The 25,786-nt window shown below is 47.3% G+C and overlaps 1 gene segment (V, D, J or C); it reads left to right on the top strand.

The window, feature by feature from the left end:
- Positions 1-25,786, top strand: part of LOC112119159 — a 53,034-nt gene that overhangs the window by 22,594 nt on the left and 4,654 nt on the right.

Genomic DNA, 25,786 nt, shown 5'->3' with positions numbered 1-25,786 from the left:
TATCTTTATCAACCAAACTTAGCTCATCAAAAAATAATAAATGAATGCAATAAGACCGATTTTCTATAAAACCATGTTGACAGGTACTAATTACCCTACCATCCTTTTTTTTATATATATATATATAATTAAATGAATCATATTTCAACCACTCCATGATTTTGCACAGGATCAAGGTCAGGCTAACGGGCCTACAGTTACCAGGGTCATCCACTTACTGATTTAAAATACAAACATATTAGCTGGGGCCCTGGGCATGGCCTATAGTGAATGTGCCTTAGTGCAGCCCTGGAGCTACCCTCTCACAGTGACCAGTATAAGCACTTCGCTGCTGTTCAGTGTCTTTTGCTCAGTTAATAGGTGCTTCCCTTAGACCAGGGGTGGCCAACCTGAGCCGGAGAAGGAGCCAGAATTTACCAATGTACATTGCCAAAGAGCCACAGTAATACGTCAGCAGCCCCCCCATCAGCTCCCAGCCCGGCTCCCAGTGCCTCCCGCACATCAGCGCCTCCCCCTCCCTCCCCGCACCGCCCGATCTGCTCGTGCAGGAGGCTCGGGGAGGGGGGTGGGAGGAGCGAGGGCACGGCAGGCTCAGGGGAGGGGGCAGGAAGGGGTGGAGTGGGGGCAGGGCCTGTGGCAGAGCCGGGGGTTGAGCAGTGAGCACCCCTCAGCACACTAGAAAGTTGACACCTGTAGCTCCAGCCCCGGAGTCGGTGCCTATACAAGGAGCCGCATATTAACTTCTGAAGAGCCAAATGTGGCTCCGGAGCCACAGGTTGGCCACCCCTGCCTTAGACAGTCGCAGAGTGAATGTGACACCTGCATTTTACCCCTTGGGCTGGGATAAGTCTTGTCCTGCAGGCTCCTCATTCTGGTCTGCATATACAAGAAGGGAGCTTAGTGCACGGGGTGATGTTGGAGGAGGAAATTCTATCACCTTAGGTTCCACTTCCTTACTCAGAGAAAATTCCTGTAAGGCCTAGTGTCCACTCAGGAACAGACCTGATTCACCCTTGGTGGCCAGGAATTCAGATGCACCTGGGCTGATTCCTGAGTGCAGGAATTGGCACCAATGAGCTAATCAGGGTTTACCCATAACAGACAGGAGCGCACCATTTATATGGAGTTTGGGCAGAGCTATCTAGTACAGTAAGGCACACCCAGGCCATATTGATGAACTAAGAACATTTATTCAGGTTGCCCTGGGTTAGGAGGCATTTCAGCACAGAGATAGGGAGCAGCCCAGGGCCAGCTGGGTTGAACTCGTCTTTTTGACCTACATTTTCTTCTCATTTTGTGCACATTTTTGGATCAGACGTGAATTTTCATCTCTGAACCAAATCTGCATATTTCACACCCAAGCAACATGTCCCTGTTCTCCTGAGCTGCTATCAATGTCCCACCTCAAGTCACTGTCACCAGTTTTTTGATCAGCAACCAGGCCAATCAGACATATGAAGATGATCTCGAAGGCTCAATTCATCTGGCTGTTAGTGCTCTGGATCCAGTGTAAGGGTAAAACCGAGGGGAAATGGATTAAGACTACAATGATCCACTGAAAAAAATTAATAATCTAGACACGTTCTATATCAAACCCCAAACATTCAGGGAGTGATACTGACTTCTGAACATTTTTGTCCTATTTTAAACTACAGCTTTTTTTTAAAAAAAAGGATTTGAGAAAGTTATGATCAGTTGACAAAGGCGTGGAGGGCCTGGAACTTAACATTAGCATTACAGCCCAGCGACGAGTTATAACCATGTACCGGGGCTAGCGTCGATTTCTGGAGCGTTGCACTGTGGGTAGCTATCCCATAGCTATCCCATAGTTCCCGCAGTCTCCCCTGCCCATTGGAATTCTGGGTTGAGATCCCAGTGCCTGATGGGACAAAAAACATTGTCGCAGGTGGTTCTGGGTACAGCCTCACCCCTCCCTCCCACCCTCCCTCCCTGCATGAAAGCAACGGACGGCAGACAACCATTTCGCGCCTTTTTTCCTGGGTGAACACTGCAGACTCCATACCACGGCAAGCATGGAGCCCGCTCAGCTCCAGACAGCAGTCATGAACATTGTAAACACCTCGCGCGTTCTCGTGGAGTTTATGCTGAGCCAGGACCAGAAAAATGAGGCGAGGAGGCGGCGGCGGCGGCGCGAGCGCAGTGACAAGCGTGATGAGGACATGGACATGGACACGGACACTGAATTCTCTCAAACCGCGGGCCCCGGTGCTTTGGAGATCATGTTGTTAATGGGGCAGGTTCTATCCATGGAACGCCGATTCTGGGCAAGGGAAACAAGCACAGACTGGTGGGACCGCATAGTGTTGCAGGTGTGGGATGATTCCCAGTGACTGCGAAACTTTCGCATGCGTGAGGACACTTTCATGGAACTTTGTGACTTGCTGTCCCCTGCCCTGAAACGCCAGAATACCAAGATGACAGCAGCCCTCACAGTTGAGAAGCAAGTGGCGATAGCCCTGTGGAAGCTTGCAACGCCAGACAGCTACCGGTCAGTCGGGAATCAATTTGGAGTGGGCAAATCTACTGTGGGGGCTGCTGTGATGCAAGTAGCCAAAGCAATCATTGAGGTGCTGCTACGAAAGGTAGTGACTCTGGGAAATGTGCAGGTCATAGTGGATGGCTTTGCTGCAATGGGATTCCCTAACTGTGGTGGGGCGATAGATGGAACCCATATCCCTATTTTGGCACCGGAGCACCAGGGTAGCCAGTACATAAACCGCAAGGGGTACTTTTCAATGGTGCCACAAGTACTCCTGTTCTTTTTGCGTGTTACTGTAGTGCCCTCTCATGGTGATACAGAGAAATACAAAACCCTCCCTGCTCACCTCAGTTTTCTTCATTCAGTGAAGCAGCTGCTTCCCCTGCAGTTTGGCAGGACCAGTAGAGCTGCTGCCCTGTCAAAAGGAAACCGGGGTCTGAGAGACATCAGGGTTCTCACACCACAGTCCAGTTCTCGCTCATCATTTCCACCGCTTCCCCACCTCCACCTCAGTGAGATACGGCAGTGGAACGCCGCGTGTTTCAACAAAGCCTAATCGGTTCAGTTACACGGGTGTAAATCTACAGAGCGCTCATTATAGTTGTGCTGGCATAAATCTGGAGTAACTAAGGGAAGGAAGCAACCCGTATAGCTTGCCTACACATGAAAATTAAATCCAGAATAAGGCAGTGTGTGAATTTAAAGGGGATTAACTATTCCTGATGAACTCCATATTTCAACCCTCTTATTCCAGAATAAATTAATTTGGAATAAACAGTGGATTAAGCTCATTCAGAATAAGGCACTCTTCTTCTGGAATAAAAGCATCCACACATGGAGCTAATCAGGAATAGGGATTCCAAAATAACTCCCCTTGCAGCAAGCCCTGAATCTCTATTATTAGAATGAACTTGCTCTGAAACAATAGAAATAAAAATACAATCCTAGCTCTTTATAAAATGGCTGTAGCACAGACTGCATTAGAGCATAAGAACATCAGAACATAACAGCGGCCAGACTGGGTCAGACCAAAGGTTCATCTAGCCCAGTATCCTGTCTTCCGACAGTGGCCAATGTCAGGTGTCCCAGAGGGAATGAACAGAACCAGTAATCATCAAGTGATCCATCCCGTCGCCCATTCCCAGCTTCTGGCAAACAGAGGCTAGGGACGCCGTCCCTGCCCCTCCTGGCTAATAGCCATTGATGGGCCTATCCTCCATGAACTTATCTAGTTCTTTTTTGAACCCCGTTATAGCCTGAAGTTTCGTTATTTTGTTTTATTTCATGACATGTCACTAGTAGTAGTGCATATCATGTGCTACAGTAATAAATAATAACCTCCTATATGCAGGGGCAGCACTAAAAGGGTGCGGTGCTGGACAAGGGGGATGGCACGTATCCACTGGGATTTTCTCTGCCTAGAGAGAATGTCTGAGGTCTCAGTCTTCTTCCAAGTTCTTGTTTTTTTTTAAAATCCCTTCTTCCCCACCACACCTTCACAAAGAGTTTATTTAAATGACACAGCCACTCCCAGCGCTAGAAAGCCCAGTGCATTCCCTCTGCTGTGACTATCTTTCAGCTTCCAAGCTCGCTCTCTCTGTGATACCCCATGCAGCACCATGCACATTGGAGCTTGTCCTGATTTCTGCTGGTTCCAGGCTATAGCATGTATGTCACTGAGTCGATGGACTCTCCTGGAAGGCACTCAGATACTGCACTCATCCCTGCAGTATAAGAACTTCGACAGATCGGCCTCTCTCTATGCAGAGAGAGTAAACACTGTACATTAGCATTCAAGACCCACAGCCATGCAGCTACTGACTTGCCCACGTTTTAGTGCAGGACGTTAAAAGCCAGCACCAAAACAATAATGAGCTGAAAAGAAAATGAGAAACAGGCACGTCTCTTTCTTTGTACAGTGCCTAGCTTGATGGGGCTTTATCCCGATTGTGGCTTTCGGGTGCTAACACAGTAGAAGTAATGAGTAATGAGTAATAAAAACAAAATCACATTTCAGCACAAAGGAAGCGAGCTCCCCAGCCTGCCAGGCTGACCATGTCTACTTCATCCATGGCCCCTTCCTCCTCCCTTTTGGTGCACGTTGTCACGTCAGACCCTAATTTTCATCTCTGAACCACAATTTGTATATTTCACACCCAAGTGACATCCCCATGTCGCTCTGAGCTGTTTAAATGTTCCATGCCACTGGCTATGGCTTGTTGACCAGCATCGGGCCAGTCAGACGTATCAAGATGATCTCACAGGCTCAGCTCATCTGTCTGTTAGTGCTCTGGATCCAGGGTAAGGCTCAAACCAAGGGACAATTGGATGAATTTAAAGTAAATCATCCTTGAAAGAAAAAGGAAAAGCTCTAGGATTTTTATCTCTCGAACCCTAAATATTCCTAAGCGTTGCAGTAACTTTGAGTGTCTGTGTCACATTTAACGGCAGTTAGAGAGAAAGGGCATATTTAAAAAACAAGGGCTAAACCAAAACCCACTGAAGTTGATGGGAATCTTTCCATTCACTTAAATTGCCTTTGGATCAGCCCTAACTGAGCAACCGTAAAAGGAGCTAGAATGAAAAAGCCATCTGAATCTCACCATTCACATCGCTGCCAGGTGACCAGCTAGGACAACTATGGAATGATACATGGGAATATTTATACAGGCACATTATTGTTTCATTTATTAACTGTGTGTGTGTAAATATATATATTAACTTACATTTTATTTGTAAATTCATTCAGACTCCCAGGGGCAGATTGTGCTGACTCAGACTCCAGAATCCCTGGCAGTGTCTCCAGGAGACAGAGTCACCATCAACTGCAAAGCCAGCTCAAGCCTTACAGATGATGATACTGGTATTGACTTTTTAGCCTGGTACCAGCAGAAAACAGGGCAAGCTCCTACACTTCTCATTTATGCGGCTTCCACCCTGGAAGACGGAGTTCCAGCCCGGTTCAGTGGCAGTGGGTCTGGAACCGATTTCACTCTCACAATCAGCAGCGTTGAAGCTGAAGATGCTGGAGATTATTACTGCCAACAAAGCTATGAAACCCCTCTCACAGTGATACAGACCAATACAAAAACCTCCTGTGCTGTTCAGTTCAGTGTCAGAGCTGCTTTGTAAACAGAGTCATCGTCTCAGGGCTACTGCACCTGGGCAAGAGGGAGATGACCTGGAAGACAGTTTTAGTTGCTGGGTTTTGGATGAACTGAAGGGGGTGATGTGAGTGTTGGGAAGGCCAAGGAGGGAAGAAGGAGACAGTAATTAAGAACAGAGACAAGCATTTTTCCGCACTGGACAGGGAGAAAGGGAAGAACCAGAAGGATTTAGACTTGGCCCAAAGATGAAGGGAGAAAGAATGGGGGAGCAGAACATGGTCACCAGTTGTTGGGGGCTTCTTTAGTGAGGGGATGACAATACTGTCAATGGCAAAAAAGAATGGGGAATGTGGAGAGGACTTAGGAAGGAAAATAAGGAACTTGGTTCTAATCATGTAATGCTCAAGCTGTTGACAAGAGGGCCACCAAGACATTTTGTGACAGGCTGCACCATAGGACTGGACTGAGGGGGACAGGTCAGGTGAGGATAAGATTTGAGAGTCATTCAACATAAAATAGCTGGCTCTCTGTAAGCAGATGAGGTTGCCCAGCTATGAGGCATACAGGAAGAAGAGGAAGGCACCCAGGACAGGACCCATGGGACTCCGCAGAGCGAAGAAGCAGCAACCAAAGAGACCCTAAGGGAGATCAGCGCCCCAAAAGTCAGGTGAGAACAGGAATGCCAAGGAGAAGAGAATGATCAGGATTGAAAGCTGCAGAACATTCATGGAGGATGAGGCTGGAGTAAAGGCCTGGAGACTGGCTAGGAAGAGGCTGTCAGAGACCTTGGTGAGAAGAGTCTCAGGAGAGTGGAAAAGGCAGAACCCATTTTGGAGTGGATACAGGTATGATACAGAGGGAGGGAGTCAAGGCAACAGTTCAAAATGAGGTGAATAGGAGCAGGGGGATGGGTTGGTTGCTAGAGACAGAGGTGGGATCAAGGATGGGCTTTTTGAGAATGCCAGTGCATTCCTGAACAATGTGGGGAAGGAACCATAGGAGTGGGAGAGGCAGAGGAAAGGGCAGGGAAAGGGAGGCCGGTAGCTAGGAGGGGAGTAGGTGAGAGAACCCATGGTTGGTGACCTGAGAGAAGCGTTGGAGGAAAGAAGGGTGAAGAGGAGAAGGGAGTGAATTAGGGAGGTGGAGAAGGGTCACATCTGATGGACTCCTTCAGCCAAAAGATTCAGCCTATGAGATCCCAAGCAGAATGAGAGGAGACATGGAGTGGAAGGTGGCGAGTAGGAGATGGGTCCTGAAGCCAGGGGCCTCAATGAGAGTGAGAAGTACAGTTGATTAGTAAGGAAGGCGGCAGCTCTGAGGAGGGGGAAGAGGATTAATTCCTGGTGGAGGAAGTCCCCATGGTTCTTGGATTTCCCCGCCGGGGCGTCAGCAAGTGGGAATAAGAAAGGAGGACATGGAGGTTGGGTGCAAGTTATGGACAGGGGCTGTTGGGCAGAGACTAAAGGAGTCTAGGGTGGGGAGAATGTGGAGAAAAGGGACAGTCATGAGAGGAGAGGACGGGCAGAAAGGGGGAACAGCTGGAGAGAAGGCAGAGATTTTGCTAACTCGGCAGCTTCTATGGAGACTTGAATGCAACTGAAAGCTGCCCACCTGCGGCAGGAGCCAAAAGGAGACGGGAGACAGCAACACAACCTGCCCTCTCTTGAAAGAAATCAAGACCTGGGACTTTAAGGTAGACAGGTTTTTTACCTCTGTATTTGGCACTGGTGCAACCGCTGCTGGGATACTGTGTCCAGTTCTGATGCCCACAATGCCAGACGGATGTTGATAAACTGGAGACGGCTCAGAGAACAGCCACGAGAATGATTAAAGGATAGAAAACCTGCCTTATAGTGACAGACTCAAGGAGCTCGATCTATTTAGCTTCATAAAGAGAAGGTTAAGGGGTGACTCAAATACACGTCTTTAAGTACCTACATAGGAACAAATATTTCGTAATGGGCGGTTCAGTTTGGCAGAGAAAGGTAGAACACAATCCCATGGCTGGAAATTCAGACTAGAAATAAGGCGTACATTCTTAACAGTGAGCGTAATTAAGCATTGGAACAATGTACACCAAGGGACATGGTGGATTCTCCATCACTGACAATGTTGAAATCAAATTGGATGTTTTTCTAAAAGATCTGCTGTAGGAATTATGTTGGGGCAATTCTGTGGCCTGTGTTATATAGGAGGTCAGATGAGATGGTCCCAAGGGTCCCTTCTGGCCTTGGAATCTACGAAAGTTAATACAGCAGTAAGATCACTATTCACATTCTGAAACAAGGCAAATAAATCAATTCTATGGGTCCAGTTCTCCCCTTGCAGGATGTGACTAACTCACTGAGAGTCGCCGATGTCTCATGAGGGAGAATTGGTCCTTATGTGTCTAAAAGCTGGGCCTATTCCAGAGGTAAAGGTGAGAACCTTGGCATAGTCATAAGTGACTGATCTCTCCCTGCTGCTCTGCGCAGATATAAACGTTGCGTGTCACTCTCCATAGTTAATTGATCAGTACTGAGCGGTTCAGACACGTCAGAACGACCTTACAACTTCAGTTCATCTGGCTGTTCGTGCTCTGAATCCAGAGTAAGAATCAAACCAAGCAGGTAATGACTTAAAAAAGCAAAGTATTGCCATAAACAGCTTGACTTAACAATGAGACCAGTGACTTTTCTTATCTCCAGTTTTAAATCTATTCACATTAAGATGACAATATTGATTAAAATGCAAGTATAAACAGTGAATGGAAACACAGCAGAGTTTATTTGTTTTTGCCTGAGATGCATCTTTATTTATACTTTCTATGCACATTCAGATTCCAGAATCCCTGCCAGTGTCTCCAGGAGACAGAGTCATTATCAACAGCAAAGCCTGTGCCAGCCTCAGCTTTGATGGAACTAACCGTTTATCCCGCTACCATAAGAAATCGGGACAAGTTCCTGAACTCCTCTATCATGCTTCTACCTGGCAATATGGGGTCCTAACCCAGTTCCGTGGCAGTGGGTCTGGAATGGATTTCACTCTCATTAAATGCTGAAGATTATTATTGCCAGCAAGCTGCTCGCTCCCCTCTCTCAGTGATACAGACTAACATAAGAACCTCTCTGTGCTGTGCAGTTCAAGATAACAGCTGCTTCCTAAACACGGTCACCCTCTCAGTGCAACCGCTACTCTGGCCCCGGGGATCCAGTGTTGAACAGCCTTTCGGTGCTTCCCTGCCTGGGCCAGTGCTTCATTCCCCTGTGCGCCTCCTACTTCCCTTACTTGCAAAGCAAATAAAATTAAGGAGCTGGTCAAGCCAAGTTTGCTGCTAGAGAAGTTTCCCTCCTTACCAAAAGGACTGGACTTCATTTGAGCTGCAGGATCTTTTTTTTCCTGGCTTAAATGGTTTTACACCTTGATATCCAAAACAGATTTCTTCCTGGCTGCCCAGAAGACTGTCAGAGCATTGCAGGGTTCAGAGAGAAACGGTCAGCCCAAAGCCTGGGAGGGCTGCGGAGGCCTGAATCTTCAATTCCAGAAGGAAAGGAACCTCTGCAGCGACCCACACTGGACGATACGTGGCACAGCATCAATGGGCTGCCCAAGGAACTGCATCCCACCAATCTTCCTCTGCTAGCAGGAAGGTGGATGAAATCGGTGTCCTCTGAGGGGAGAGACCAGGTCAGGCCCCCAGAGACGGGTTCAGTGGGAAAACGGTAGACATAACATTTTTCAATTGAGTCACACCCACAGGGCGGCTCAGAGACATGGTGCAAGGATCTGGTCCTCTTTCTACTGGGACTATGAGCAAAATACAATAGGAACCTGCTAAATGCCACATGTGGCTGCATAAAGGAACAGGGTCTTGGAGTTTCACCAACTCCGACTTTCTAGTATCCTTCATGGATGGGGCTACACACTAGAGCAGAGGACAGCAGCAGGGCAGTGTCTGCTGCTGTACTGCTCAAGAGCTGTTTGGTAAGGGCAGGTTTTATTTCTTTCCCTCGGTCTGACTCCAATTTCCCTTTAACAGACTAATTAACCTGGTGGAGCACAAACACGTGGTGGTTAAACATCTCTCTCTCTCTCTCTCTCTTTATATCCTGACATTTGCAAAGGTCTTTGTTTGGGGGGAGGGGAGGCCTCTGGGGGTTCGGTTTTACACCCGCTGTTGACTGCTTTTCCTTTCCTCCACCCCACTACGCTCTCAGCAGCCAGATCCCTCCAGAGCGATTCAGATGCTGAGACCTAAAACAAGGAGAAAGCCTGGCTCAATTGCAAAACAGATAGAATCTAAGAGAGAGAGATGGATTATGGAAAGCACATTGCGGGGTAGATTTATCCACATCTTACCCCAGCTATCCCCTGGCAGCGTGAAGTCCACCAGGGACCAGGTCACAGGTACCCAAAGCAGCTGAAACTTCCCAGTCACAGGGAAGCTAGCACAGCCCAAAGCTGCTGTGGTGCTGAGCCAGCAGAGGGGATGGCCATGTAACATGCTCCATCAGCACCTCCCATCAGTGGAGCTCTCATGAGACCCCAGGCACAGCTAAAAGCTGGCCACTGATGGTTGGCAGGAGGCGCAAACAGTGGGGGGGGGTCACACATGTGCCCTGCCCAAAGGGACATGAAGGACCTGTCTGTGCCCTGTATTTATAGGCCCCTCCACCACCCTCACTCAATCTGCACCTGACAGTTTCCCCTGACATTTTCAGTGCTCTTCGTATCACTGCTAAAACACTTCCAAGCTCACGCTCCTCCCAACCCAACTCTCTGCCCGTATTTACTGGAACACTCCCCACAGAAATCTGGCACGGAAGCCAAACGTCCCAGACTCCAAATGCCAGCCTCTCTCTGTGGAGGTCTAGTGGGCTCCACGCACTGTGGAGTGGTTACGTTAACAGTGACCTGCATGCTGGATACCCAGGTAATGTACAGATGGACTTGAGAAGATAGGAATTGCCACACCTGCCCAGATCCATGGTCCATCCAATCACGTTTCCTGTCTCCAGCCGGAGCCGGCAAAAGCTGCTTCAGAAGGTGCAAGAAACCCTGCAGTAGCCGGGAGGGGATAATCTGTCCCAGGGACAGGTTCCTCCTGGCCCCTAGTAGTTAGCTGTTGGTTGAAGCACTGGTACGGAAGACTGAACACTGCCGACACTCCTGTTTTATCACCACCCTTTAGTATTTACCATTATAATTCTGGACAGACTTGTAATCCACGGAAACGTCCCATTGCCTTTTGAATCCTCCTCAGCCTTTGTCCTCGGTAGGGGACGGATCTGCCTTGATCTATCAGTGCAATTCTCCTTTGCCTCCATAGGAGCTGAGTTCCTAGACCTCCCCCTCTACACAGCCCTTCAGCTCTGTACAGAGACACAGGGAAAGGGCATTTACACCGAGTAGCTGCTTTGCATATTTCCACCCGAGTGACATTCCCCTGCACGTGGGAGCTGTTATAAATGTTACCGTTACACACTCGGCGCTTCTGAGCTCCGTATCTGTCACGCTAGAATTCACAAGAGGATCTGGCAGACTCAGCTACTCTGGTTCCTGGTGCTCTGGGTTCAGGGTAAGAACAAACCGTGATTTAAAAATCATGGCGGTTAGCATACAAGACCAATACTATTCTCAGTGCACACAGGCCTGGAATGTAATTCAGAGGGTTAAACAATACTACAGACTAGATTCAGCTTTGATTTGTTACACCTTATTTCATTTGACGGATGTTATATTTTTTTTTCTATTGTCCCCCTCCCTTCAGGCTCCAGTGGGCAGATTGTGATGACTCAGACTCCAGAATCCCTGGCAGTGTCACCTGGTGACAGAGTCACTATCAACTGCAAAGCCAGTTCCAGTGCTGACGGATGGGTGGCCTGGTACCAAAAGAAAACAGGACAAGCTCCTAAGCGCCTTATCTATGATGCTTCCAGCCGTGTCTCTGGGATCCCAGACCGGTTCAGGGGCAGTGGGTCAGGCACTGCCTACACATTCACAATCAGCAGAGTTGAAGCAGAAGATGCTGGAGATTATTACTGCCAGCAGTACAACAGTGCCACTTTCACAGTGATACAGACCAGTACAAAAACCTCCCTGCTCTGTTCAGTTTCTATTGCTCACTGTCACAGCCTCTTCCTCCCTGTACAGTGTGGTAGGGTTAGGGCTGTTGCTACCCTCTCCAGAAGCAACTGGGGGGTGTCAGGCCTTAGGCTCCCCAGGCCACCTCTCTGATCCTTTCTGGAGTTCCCAGCACCCATCACTGTGGAGAATGGAATCCCCATGGGGCAGTCATTTCTTTATGCTGCGCCGGTTCACTTCCCCCGCACCGAGTCCCTGCTCAGGGACAGCTGGTCAGAACATTTTAGTTCAAATGACACTTCAGTGAAAAGGCAAAAACTGTTGAATGAGGAAAGTGGGTGAATTCTTCCCCATTTTGTGACCTCTCCTGGGTCACTTTTCACCCCAACTACTACAACGTTCTTCTACTCGGGCTCGCTGTATCACATCCCTCCCGTTCTCCAAAGAGCAGCAGACAAAGCCATCTTCCTCCTGCTGCTCCAACCTCCTCTCCCCTGTCCCTTGAATCCTTCTGCCGGCCTCCATCCCTGATCCACATTAAGATTAAGCTCTTCCTACCTTCCACAGTACCACCCCCTATCTCTCTGCTCTCATCTGGCCCCATCAATCCTCTCTGCTATGTGCTCTCCTCAGGTCCCCGCTCTGCTTTGCACTTCTTGCCATGCTGTGCCGTATGTTGTGAACAGCCTCTGCTCTCAGTTGTCCCTCTCCACCTTCCAAGCCCTTTTTTTACGCCCACTTCGGTTCTTTTCCCTTTCAGCGCAGGGGCTATAAGCCCAATGTTTTGTGACTGGCAAGAATTGGTGGGAATGGTTCAAGTACTTTAAAAGATCAGGAACCCCCCGCCCTGGGGAAGGGTGGGGGGGGGAGGGAGAAAATCATTTGCTCCCTGTCTCCTATCAGTTCCGCCCACATGCACCAATGCCATCCAGGACCATCACTCACTTGCATCCAGCACTGGACACTAGAACCACCCACCAGCACATGCCTGTCCTGAGAGCTGGGATGGGAGGAGTAAGGTGCGTGATGGGGAGACAAGTCTGCTGTGGCCTGAGCTAGCAGCTTAGCATGCCGGCCCAGGAACCAGCCAGTCTGCCCAGTTCCAAAGCTAAGCTCCTCTCCTAGCGCTGCTCGCTCCCAGCTCGCCACCAGTGCCATCTGCATAGTGTTGGTCTGAACTAGACTAATCTCTTCTCGGCAGGGACCTTTCTGATCTATTTGTACGGAGCCGAGTGCACGTATGGGCTCCAGAAGAAATACTCCTATTACTCAGGGCTAGGAGCAGCTTCCTGCTGATGTGGCCATGTCATTATCATTGCATCAACTTTACAATGAGTCTGCAAAACAGGCTATGATGCAGGAGCACTGCCCTGCACTTGTACAGAGAGATTCTCTGCACACAGCAGCCTCTTTCCCTTGGAGCCCTTAAAGGTAAATGAAGGTGAATTTCCACAAATTGCCACCAGAGGGCATTACACACACAAACGAAGGGCTAGTCCAGTGGTTCTCAACCAGGGGTACCCTTGGGGGTACACCGAGGTCTTCCAGGGGGTACATCAACTCATCTAGGTATTTGCCTCATTTTACAACAGGCTACATAAAAAGCACTAGCGAAGTCAGTACAAACTCAAATTGCATACAGACAATGATTTGTTTATTCTGCTCTATATACTATACACTGAAATGTAGGTACATTATTTATATCCCAATTGATTTATTTTATAATTACATGGTAAAACTGAGAAACTGAGCAATTTTTCAGTAATAGTGTACGGGGACACTTCTGTATTTTTATGTCAGATTTTGAGTGAGGTGAAACTTAAACACAAGACAAACGGATGCAGTAGTCTGGAAACATTGAAAGCCACTGGTCTACACCACACTAAGTTTGCCGCAGGCTGCCTGCTGTGCACTCAGTGTCTGTATGTCCCCTGTTGCTGCAGGTTAATCTACAGCCGTTTCTATGCACTCATCCTACACATCAGGGCACCTGAAGTTCTATTACTAGAGAGTATTCTAAGAGTGTGCACCCTGTTATCTTCACCGAGTACTTAACTAAGCACATTGTTATAAGCCAACCAGATCAGTTCTCTGTTTCAATACAGAGGACACCCTGCCCCTTGCCTGGGTTCCTCACATGCAGGTGATGATCTGGGCCTTTTTTATTGCAGCATCACATCTGAGCTTTCATTCCCACGGCTGCTAAGAAAGTCAGAGTAGTCTGACCCCTACGCACCTTTTTGCACCCCTGTGCAAAAAGCCAACACCAGGTAGATGGACCACTAAAGCCACTAAATGGTGTGTGGGTCTTATTTCGGCCTTCTGTGGGGGTGCTGAAATAATAGCACCCATAGCAAATAATAGCAGACAAATTAGTCCTGTCCAGTTCCCCTATGAAGGGGTGAATGCAGAGAGATCACCCCACTTACTATTTGTCTACTCCACACGATGATTAGGACATCAGAGCCTGAACACAACACAAAGGCCAATGAGCTGATTTCCTGTAGGCAGGTATCTGGGAGGGGATTTTGAGTGTGATAGTAACACCACGTTAGAGAAATGTAAACCGAAAGCTGAGGACATTCGTTCCCATTGATTCTGACCAACATCGTTTCATTGCCAAGTGGGAAAGCAGCCCTGCTGTCTTTCTACTTCAGTGATGTTCCATTTGCTCACTTGATTCTTTTGGACTTAGTCTGAATCACACGTAAATTTTCACAGAGCAGCTGCTTTGCATCAGCTATCCCCACATGGTATTTCTCTGTCCCATTTTACTCCAATCAGCTGTCAGCCAGCTGAGATGTATCAGGATGATCACACAGGCTCATCACATCTGGCTGGTAGTGCTCTGCATTATAGGTAAGCCTAAATAAAGGAGACACTAACAAGGAAATGATCCAAAATGAAACCAAGGGGTGTATATATTTTGGGTCAGAACCTCAGCTGGCGTGAATCAATTTAAGTGGCACTTTGCCAATCTACTCCACCTGAGGATCTGACCCATTATGCTTTGCTTTATCAGATCATTTGCACTCCTCAGGTATTATCTATACACACACTTTTCATGTGATTGAAAATAACAAGGCATGTGACACTGAAATTAAATAAAATGTGGAAAGATCCTGTCACTATTTATAAGGCCCAATTCAACTGAGATTTCTAGCCTGCGCATATATGTATATTATTTTATATTTTGTTTTATTCTCAGGCTCCAAGGGACGTTGTGCTGACTCAGACACCAAAATCTCTGTCAGTGTCTCCAGGAGACAGTCACCATCAACTGCAAAGCTAATTCAGACATTAGTGACAGATTCATCTAGTATGAACAGACACCTGGACATGCTTCTCAGCTGCCTGCACTCTGGGATCCCAGCCGGGTTCAATGGAGCAGATCGGGGATTGATTTCACTCTCACAATCAGCAGCATTGACACCGAAGGAGCTGGAGTTCATTGTAGTCAACAGGGCTCCTGCTCCACAGTGATACGGATCAGTACAGAAGCTTCCCCGCTCTCCTTAGTTTATGTTGCTCAAGGGAACAGCTGCTTCCTAAAGACAGTGTCAGTGCTTCAGCAACATGTGATTTGAGGACAGGGCTTGGGTCAGACCCTGGGGCCCACCCACACCACAGCTGAAAGCATCAGTTTCCCTTATTAGTGTGTAGGAGAAGGTTTTTTTCTTATAGTAGTGTTACAAACCCAGCTGTGCCATACCTGGGTGAGTGTCTACAGCCCCCTCCACGCAGCTAACTCATGTCCAGGAAACAGGTTAAAACACAATAGAACCTCAACCACGAGTTTGGGTTTGCCTGTGGGGCTGGGCAGAACTGTTCCCGGAACCCTGTGCCCGACCAGCCACACTCACTGGCCCCTCCGGGTCTCCTCAAGTCTCTGGAGGCACAGCACGAGGCAGCAAGCACTAGGAAAGTTGCTGCTACTGTCTGCACAGTCTGCCCCACCTGCCAGGGACCCATCCCCACCTTCCCAATCACAAAGCTGTGTGCTGGAGATAGAACAACCTCTAGAAATACTACACTTCCCACCTCCCCCCTCACACATACAGCACCCCAGGGCCTAGAACCCTTATTCCTCTGTTCCCCAAAATAGAGCCCTTTACCACCTGGGCTAAAAGCTTCCGTACAGGCACAGACTGTGTTAGCTTTAGTGCCTGTGTAACAGGCTTGGGGAGAGCACTCTGCTAATGTTAGGCATAATCAATCTTTTCCTGTACCTCAGCTAACCCCTCCGCTGGGATGCAGACCAGAGTTGAAGCTTTTCAGCACTTTGCTCTACATTCTAGTAAGTTAAATCTCAGCGAGAACAGAAGTGACACAAACATCTCTCCAGGAAAAGCATTTACTAAAGCTAGATCTATCTTTCCATCCATTATTTATAACCCATGAAACAAGCGTGACTATTATCAATAACTTGACAACACTTTTGTGGGGTGGTGGGTCTCCAAGTTTTCATACTTGTTACTTCCACAAGTTCAAATGTACCATATAATTAGGTGCATGCACATACTCACACTCCTCTAGGGCTCTTTTCTGGGAGGATTTATCCTTCTCTGTTTGTGTGGAATAGTGTCCAACCTCTCTGCACGGCACACCAGCTCCCTAGAGCTGGGAAACAAGTGTTAGTTCCACAATCTCCTTCAAACTCTCTTTGAGTCTTTGCAACAATGGTCTGCAAGCTGCACAGACTGCAGCAATTCCAGGCTTCTTCTTCTCCAGTGGGGTGAGGGAACCTGCAGTTTAAATCCAACAACACTGGCAAAGTCCCTGGAACACCATCTATAAAACACCCTGGTTATTATGCCACTCCATTGCTGAGCTCTTCAGTTTGATTGACTTCAACCCCTATTTATAAACTCCTCCCCTTCCCTTTGCGTTCCCATTGGTTCCCTTCTCAGAGTGGCACTAGGTATGCCCTGCCAGAGGCTTGCTCACAATGGAAATTGCCTAAATAGCTTCAAACAGCTAACAGGCATGCCCAGTGCCTCCCACACCCAATTTCTGCATGATTCCGGCCCATCCAGCAGAGTCTCCCTGCCCGGCTCTGACAAGTCTGCAGGTATACAGAGTATCCTAAAACAAGAACTGTACCCTGCACACTCTTTCTTCCCATACAGAGACCACAAAATGCTGCAATGCGAGCATGTGGGTCACATTTGCATAGTACTGTACCCAGTCCATTGGAGGTGCTACTGGAAATCATAATGATAGACACTAGTAGCAGGTCCCTTATTTAATCTGTGGACCAGCCACTAGAGGGCAGTATCTCTCTCTCATTCACACACGCATACTGACTGCACATTACAGGGAGGCCAAACCTTGTTATAATACTCTGGTAGGGACACTATTATGTTACAGCCCCAACCTGGTAGATATGACTGTACAGTGGAACCTGCTATCCTAGCTTCTTAACTCAGCTGCAGAAATCCCTGCCCACACTGACCTGGGAGCCTGTGCTAGAAAAATGCTAATAGTTTTTATTCTGGCTGCTGCTAGCACAATTTTTAAGTATCATACAGACTAACCAGGCAGCCTGCCTGCTGCTTCTTTTTTGTACTCTCAGTAGCTCCCCCGGCCGGGGGGTGGGGGATGTCTAACCGCTCCATGGACTGACAAAACCTAGTTCTCCTTTGATTCTAAAACTAGTCAGGTGCATTCAATAGCAAAGAGGGTGTCAGAATGGTCTTCCCTAGGCTGGGAAAACTTTTCCTTAAGAGTCAGTAACAATATCTTGGGAAAACATTTCTTGGAGGCAACATTTCAAATATATTCCTTTGCTTTATCCTGGGCCTGATCCTGCTGTCCTTGTTCAGGCTAAGGAGACAGTGGAGTCATTAATTTCAAAGAGTTTTCTATTTGTTAAGCTAGTTAGATTCATTGCCACAGGGATCACTGACTAGCTGCTAAGTGATCACTTTAAACTAGGTTTGTGACCCCTTGGGCAGATTTTCCTCAAACCAAACAATAATATTCAATGCCAAAATCTGGACAACACTAAGGTCAACACAAGTCAATGGGACTAGACACTTGCTTAAAGTTGCACATGTGCCTAAAGAACCTTCCTGAATCGGGGCCACAATTAAGTACTGCAGTTCATCCTTGTTGCCACCAGAGGGTGCCAGAAGCCTTATGCTGATTATACTGCATATGAATATTGCAAGTGGAAATACGTCAATATTTCCTGCAACAGTTTAGACAAATCCATTCTTCAGTTTTAAACACTAGAACCATAGCACACACCATCAGCTTTGCAGCGATATACCTAAGTGATGCATCCCTGCCATCCTGACCACTTATAATTGCTCCATTTCACTCTTTAGTTTTACATGGAGTTTGTTGATCAACATTGGCCAGCTCAGATTAATTGAGTAATTTTGCTGGTTCATTTTATCTGGCCAAGGCTACAAGGTAAGTAAAAAAAATTAGACAATACATTTAAAAATTAAAATCGAAATTGTGGCTTAATCCCACAACTATAACCTTATATATTATGTTAATACCGTCATGTGATTAAAGAAATTAAGGAAATATTGTACCAAAATAAACTGGAGACATACATGACCAGACCCGCAGTTGGTGTAAATCAGGGTAGCTCCCTTGAAGTCAAAGGCGTTTACATTAGCTATGGATCTGGCTCATACAATGTAATATTGTTGAAGTCGTTGGCTCATGTAATGGATTAAAATATATGGAGTGGATTTTTGTTTTGTTCTGTTTTTAAGATAATATTTGGAACATTTATAATGGTTCAGAACCGCCAGTGTGCATCACTTGGGTATAGAGATGCAAAGCAGATCGTGTGTTTTGGACACATGGTTTAAAAATGCACAATAGATTTGACTGTCAGAACATGCAGAATTGGCATTAATTGTATTCCTATCTCCAGTCGTCACAATCCTGTACTGTATATGGGACTGAGGCTTAGCTCTCCCCCTGGTGGCGAGCAGAATTCTCTGCTGTGCTTCTGGCCTTGAAATATGGGGAAGGCTTGAAACATTGGACATTAACAACTTAGTACAGGAAAAATATATTTATTTCAATGAATAAAAAACTTCTGATAAGAAAACATACTAATGAATGTACAGCTTCAAAGCAGACATTCATTACCCATGAAATATACAAACTGAGGCAATGCCAGTTAAAATAACTAAGCTCCCCCATTTATCACCATTTCTCAAAACAGAAACCTCAAATATCCCCGCCAGAAAAAGCCTTTGTAAATACAAGAAACACAGGACTTTTTCTGGTGAGAATACTTGAGGGTTTTTTTGTGTGGAGTGGTGACATATAAGGGAGGTTGAGTATTTTTATTGACTCATCTTGTAGAGATTTTTTTGTTAAGAATTCATGGTTTAATGCTGTACATTCATTTAGAATATTTTTCTGATCAACACATTTTTACAAATCAAAATAAAATATTCCTATATTGCTTGTTAATATGTTTCCAACTGTGACAGTCCCGTAAATGGAGCACTGCACAGCATCCTGATTACCACTAGAGGGGGCCATAACAAGCCTTATGCTGAATATTGTAGACGATGATAAATTAATTGCAACTGAGTATGTTCTGAGATGGTATCAAATGAACTATTGCAGAGCGTCCTAATTGCCCCCAGAGGGAGGCATAACACAATGTACTGTATGTATTGTGACCGTTACAGATGGTAAATACATTAGTAGTTCACCACTGCCTGGTGTATCATTTTGATGATCTGTTCAATAGATGTTTGCTCACGGAGATTCCGTCTTTTATCAAATCATTTCCAGCTCGATAAACAGAAACTATATTCCTCTCACAGGCCACTGTCGTGATCTGTTTCTCATTGCCTCTCTGTAGCTTGGTTCAATAAGCCTGATCCGCAGCCCACTGGAGTCAATAGAAATCTTTTCAATTGCCTTCGAATCAGGCCTTGTCTATGGTGTTCACAAAAACCCCATCACTAAAGTTAGGCACTGGTTTTTTGGGCTTTTGGTTGGTAGTGAGTGTTAATTTTTACCCTGCTATTCTGTCATCCCATTATTTTAATGTGCTGATGTTTGCAGCCTGCTGGGAGAGGATTGGACACACAGCTGAAAGGTAAAACCTTTGCACATACATATTTTTAAGCTGCTTAAGGTTCTAAAATGCATGTAAAGACAAAAGAAATCAGCTCCTGCACCTGCCAAGAGCTGAGATCAGGGCTTTGCATTCCCCCTGCAAACACTTGAGGACATCACAACCATTCAGGGCCCCATGCTGTGTCCCCTGGGCCAGATCCATTCCTAGGTTCCCCCAAGGGAAGCCAGGCAGAAGGTGAGCCTGCCTGGGGTAGGAGCTCACTGGCACAAGCTGCCTGCAGCCCTTCTCTGTCAGTGGGCCCAGACTCAACCAGTGTAGCCCTGAAGGTGGATGAATGTGAACGGGGAGTGGCCAGGCCACCCAGGAGATGCCCGGAGGCTATGAAGCAGCAGCCGCAGCCCTACTCCCCTTGACAGAACCTTTGAGGGAACGGGATGCAGTACTGCCACCTGCCCTTCATCAGGGTGAACTCAGCTGGGAGCTCAGCTGCCCCCACCAGCGTTGAACTAGGGGGTCCAGGGGCCATGGCCCTCCCACTTTTTAACAAAAGAAACATAAGTGCAGAATTCATGTCCCCCGCAGATTTTTTTCCCCTCACAGAATAATAGATTCTGCCAGGGAGGTACTGCAACTACACCTTTCGCCCACCAGGGGCTGCTGTGGCACCAGAAGAGAGGGCAGCCGGCTCACTGCCAGAGCAGCCAGCCAGGGAGAGGGAGGGGGCACTTTGGCCTTGCCCCCACCCTTCTACAAAGGTTCTGGTGCCCTTGCCTGCAGAAGCAGTGGCATAGACTCAGTGCCCACAGTATTAACCAAGCCCCTTGTGTGTAACTTCTGTGGAAGTCAAAGGGGGCCCCTCGCAAACAGAACCCCTCCATTGCAAAGCCAGAGCCTAAGGTTATCGCCCCTCACTGTGTTGATATTAATTATCCCAGGCAGAGTAAAGACACCCTGATCCTTCTTCAATAAGAGATGACAGGCAGTGTCATGCTGATGGCTGACCATCGCTAGACAACTGGTACCCCCGGGTTGGAACACATGACAGGGACAGGGTGGAGGGAAAGAACCATGTGCTGAAAATGCTCTGGCAACCAAGAGATGTAGGGAAATGAGATGACTTACCTGAAATGCTGGTTCTGCGACTGTGTATGTGCACAACCCATCCACGCTGTGGGGAACAGGCACCATACACATGGCTGGCAGGAGTTCCATAGCCTAGAGTCCACAACAGGGCAGGGCTGGCTTGCTCCTGCCAGGGTCCCTCAGGACCCCTAATGCATCCAACTGTTGCTTCCTTTCTAGCAGCAAAAGCCCTGTGTGTGGAGAGGAGAGGAGGGGACATCTGGGTGTGGCTGCCAAAGGAGGAGGGGGCTGCCTGGTGTGAGGGACTGGCTGTATGCAAGGAAGACAGCGTGTGTTTCAGGGGGTACTGCCTGTGGGAGGGATGGCACTGCCTCTGGGTGTGTGTGTGTGAGGTATCTTATGGGGGACTGCCTGTGTGTGAGGGGCTGACTGTATGTGAGGGGACATTGCCCATGTGTGAGGCTGATTGTATCTGGGGAAAGATTGCCTGTGTGAGAGGGGCTGACTGTATGTGAGGGGACACTGCCTGTGTGTGAGGGGCTGACTCCATGTGAGGTGGCACTTGTGTGTACAGGGGGACAGCTTGTGTGTGAAGGGATTGACTGTATGCTTGTGTGAGTGTGAATCTGGAAGAGAGCTCTGTGTGTGAGACAAAGGGTGTGCGGAAGAGAGAGAGAGCGGTTTGTAGAGAAAGCAAGCTCATGTAAGATATAGGGGACTGGGAGGGGACATGACTTTTGTGGGGAGTCAGGAGATCATGAGCAAGGGTTTTTTTGCAGGGGAGGGAGGAGAGTGTGTCTGTGGGGTATTGTCTATGCCATGTAGGATCCTGGGTGTGTGATTTGTGGGTGGGAGGCAGGAGAGTCTGTGGAGCTGGGAAGAGTACACAGAGGCTGCCTCTACACTATTAAATGTGGTGCCCACTTTTCAGTGTCCTGGAGGATGCTCTGGGACTTCCAATGGCGCAAGGACTAGTGGAGGCCAGGCTCAGGCATTTCAGAGGAGGGCTTTAGGACAAAGTGCTGACAATGTCTGAGTCCAGTCTACACTTGCCCTTGTGCTGGTGTAAGCAATGGGGCAACGTCACATTCCATTTGCTAGTGTAGACACGGCCTGAGAGTGAGAAAACGGAAGGCGGGATTAGTAAAAGAAGCAAGAGGCTGACAATGTGGGTGAAGGAGGAAGAGAACACCACACATGGAGAGCAGAGGAGAAGGAGGCAAGGGAGGAGGGAACAGTTACACCCGCTATAAAAATAATAATGATGGAATACAGACTCTGATAAAGATGGAAGCAAAGACAACTGCGGTGAAATTCCCCTGTGGTCAACCCCGGCCAGCCTGCCTCGGCCTGACAATTTTAATTGTCTTTTTCACACTGATCAAAATTCTCCCTCCTGGTCCTGCCCTCTTTTCACAGCTTTTAAGGCTGGGGGTTTCAAAAGAGCCTAAGGGAGTTAGAGGCCAAAATTCAATGGGATTTGGGCACCTAAACCCCTTGGGCTCCTTTGAAAATCCCACCCTAAAAGCAGCTGCCCTTCTCTCAAACGGGCCAGTGGAGAAGAGCTCTCGTCACTTGTTCCTCCAGTTCCTCATTTACATTTTCAGATTCAGTTTCCACCGTAACATTTTCAGATTCAGTTTCTACCGTAACATTTTCAGGTTTAGAGTCCGTTTCTTCGCTAACCTGGTCCCTGTTTTAATCACCACCCCAGTGAAAAAGGGTAACAACCGTCTTCCTGAATATGTACAGAGCCACTGTCCATTTCAGCTCTGTGTCTAGTTTCAAATCCGTAATCTAATAACACCTGGCGGGTACGTCTCTCCATTGGCCTAAACCAGGTACAAGTCCCAACACCTTGATTGCAACATCTTTTCCCTGCTTTCTTCTTCCCCTGTACTGTGAACCAACACTCTTCTGTTTAGGTGCTAGGATCCAGGCTCAGCGAGGTACTTAAGCACATGCCTAACTTGAAGGATGTGGATAGGCCCACTGAAGCCAACGGGACTATCCAGGCACACATGCGTAAGGGCTTTTCTGAACGGTGGCCATATTGTGTGACAGACCAGAGTCTTTCTTAGGATATGTCTGCACTGCATCTGGGAGCTTAATTCCCAGCTCAGGCAGACGTACATGTGCTAGGTCTGCTGGAGCTGGCGTGCTAAAAATAGCAGTGTGGCTGGCCACAGCAGCACAGGCAGTGGCTTGAGCTAGCCACCTCAGTACAACCCTGCCCAAGATCCTAGCTTCATACTCGGGTGGCGAGCCCACGCCACCGCCCAGGCCACTGCAGCCACACTGTTACTTTTCGCACGCTAGCGCAAGCAGAGTGAGCATGGGGACATCTACCTGGTCACACCTGCCAGCGGCAGGGCAGAGATACCCTTGCTGACTGTGGCTCTCTCTTGTGATAGTGCCACATCATAAACCTGGTGCCAGCCCATGTTCATGACTTCTGTGAACAGCGTCGTAAATGCCCCATCTTTCCCTGCAGGAGAATCTGAAAACCAACCACTTTTCTTCCCGAGCTCTCATTCTTGCCTAGGAGGACTGGTAGTTTCTGATGCAGACGTGAAGCATCAGGGTTAATATATTCTCCATCCTGATGCATCCCGGCATCTAGAAACACAGGCTGGGGCAGGGCAAGCTGAGTCTTGACATCTTTAGCCTCTAGCTAAGACCACCTGGAGCAGCAGGTTCTCTCGGTGGGGGTAGGAGATGTAGCAGAGCTATCCCTAGGCACAAGGGAGTTGCGTTCAGCCACTTTGGAGACACCTAGGATGGTTTCAGTGTTGGGCTCAGGTCCTTCACCATCTGGCCTGGGTTAATACAGTCAGGGCTAACCTTTCTCAAGGTACTGCATAACTTTGAGCTGGGAGTGCCTTTTGGTTTTCAGCCTAGATAGAATGGTCTCAGGTACCCTGGTTATAAACAGGGGGGAAATTGGCATCTTTGGAGGAAGTTGGTAGCCTTTATTTATTTTGTCCCCATGGGGATTAGAAGTTCTTCTAAAGAACTCTACAGCTCATCAGACTCATTCAAGAAATAAGAGTTATTCTCCCCAACAACCCCATCATCCCAGGTGTCTTATTCAGACTGCAGAACAGACCTGGCTGTTGGATGCCTCAATAGCAGGAGAAGTAGGTAGGCTGCATGGAGATCATTGCCACAGAAGGCCCCAGTGATAATGATGTGACAGCTGGTGCTGTGAATGTGATGAAGGAACTGATAACTGGCATGCAGCCAGGTCCCCCAAACACAATCTCACCTCAACATCTCTCTGAGCTGTAGGTAAACGCCACCTAATTTGGTAGTGTTTGACCACCAGCTGAGTTCACTCTCAATCCTACTCAGCTAAATCATGCTAGATCAGCATTCTATGCACCATGGCAACTTTCTGTCATCCCTTAGAAAGTTCCCAGCTGCAGTGTTTTGCTCCTACACAAACTGCATATGTCCTTTTCTATGCAAGAATTTCTAGGCCCTGCATCCTTCCTTGGCCTGGTACAGAAAATATCCAGCAAGTTCCATGCTAACACTGGTGGTATGACTCCATTGATCTCAATGAAGTAACTCCTAATTTATACCTACATAAGGGAGAGCAGAATCAAGTCCATTGCCCATTTGTTTGTGCAAGTATTTTGTCAATGTATGGTTTGCTGAATGTGAAATAAGCTCTGCAGCTCATGCAAAATCTGGGTGGGGCGCTCTATACCACATCTACATTTTCTGGACTTGGACGTGAACCAAAATCCTGCAGCTGAACATCCTGAACTTTGGAAAAGTTTGAATCAGGATCCAAACTTTGCACTTGGACCCAGGTCTAATAGTTTCAGCATTTATGCTTTCAAGATAATACAGCATGTGACTAGAGTTACAATATGTGTCAATGCGGATGTGGGAACAGAGGAACGGGAGAAAAGATAGGATGTATTGATCTGATCTTAATTCTATCTAACTTCTTGACTGTTTATAGATAATGAAACCAAGGTCACTCGACCTAGCACTGAATTCTCAGTTTTGCACAATGGAAAAAAACATTTTTATAGGGGAAATGAGCTTTAGCAAGTGCCCCTTCCCCTTCTGCTGTCAGGTTTTTGTACGGCGAGGCGATAGGAACTGATCACTGTGGTGGACGTTCGGTAAAGGAACCAAGGTAGAAATAAAACGTAAGTACCTTGAAATGATTCTGTTTTCGCTGTCTATTCTGTCTTTAAATTTGTATTCATTAATACTGTCGAATTATAATGTGAATATCTGTTGGTGTTGGAAATTGCAGGTAAAGGATGGTTTTCAGGGCAGATGTAGTTCAACCGTAATAGAAAAGAGATTAATTTGAAGAAAGTAGGACTTTGCTTTTCATTCCAGACCAGTGAAATTCAGTAAATGTTACATGTCTGGCAGTGGTCAAAAATATTGTTGGCCAGACCCTCAGCTGACATTAATCACTGCAGTATTCCCCATTCTCAAACATCGGCGTTATGCCGATTTACACTAACAAAGGCTCTGGCCCCATATTTCTAAAACATACTGTACCACTGATGTGGCTAATGGCCTAGGTTAGGAGGAACTGAGGTTTTTGTAGAGGGAACAGGTAGCAAGGAAGCACTGTGGTACACTTTCGGCAAAGGGACCCGGGTAGAGATCAAACGTAAGTACATTTTTCTCAATGCTCTTCAGTTTTCTTTGTCACATTTGTCCATTTTCATGTTTTTGGGGGTTTTTTTGCATTGGGGTAATTGGTGATATGAGAATGCTAAGAGACTTACCGGGAGATGAGACTGGTAAAGTGTATAAAATAAACGTATCCTCGAGGAAAGAAAACACCTCTACCTCCTTAGGTGGAATTTTAGAGCTAAATTGTTACATATTGCATGAGATAGCCAGCCTACTGTGGGCTCACTTAGCTACACAGTAAATAGGTTTCTGTAGGAGAGGAAGTTGATAGGCAATCACTGTGAG

This window comes from Terrapene carolina, unplaced genomic scaffold (assembly GCF_002925995.2).
Source record: "Terrapene carolina triunguis isolate 2854851 unplaced genomic scaffold, T_m_triunguis-2.0 Scaffold66, whole genome shotgun sequence".
Taxonomy (NCBI): Eukaryota; Metazoa; Chordata; order Testudines; family Emydidae; genus Terrapene; species Terrapene triunguis.
The sequence above is the reverse complement of the archived record's forward strand: the minus strand, read 5'-3'. Positions and strand labels throughout refer to the sequence as shown.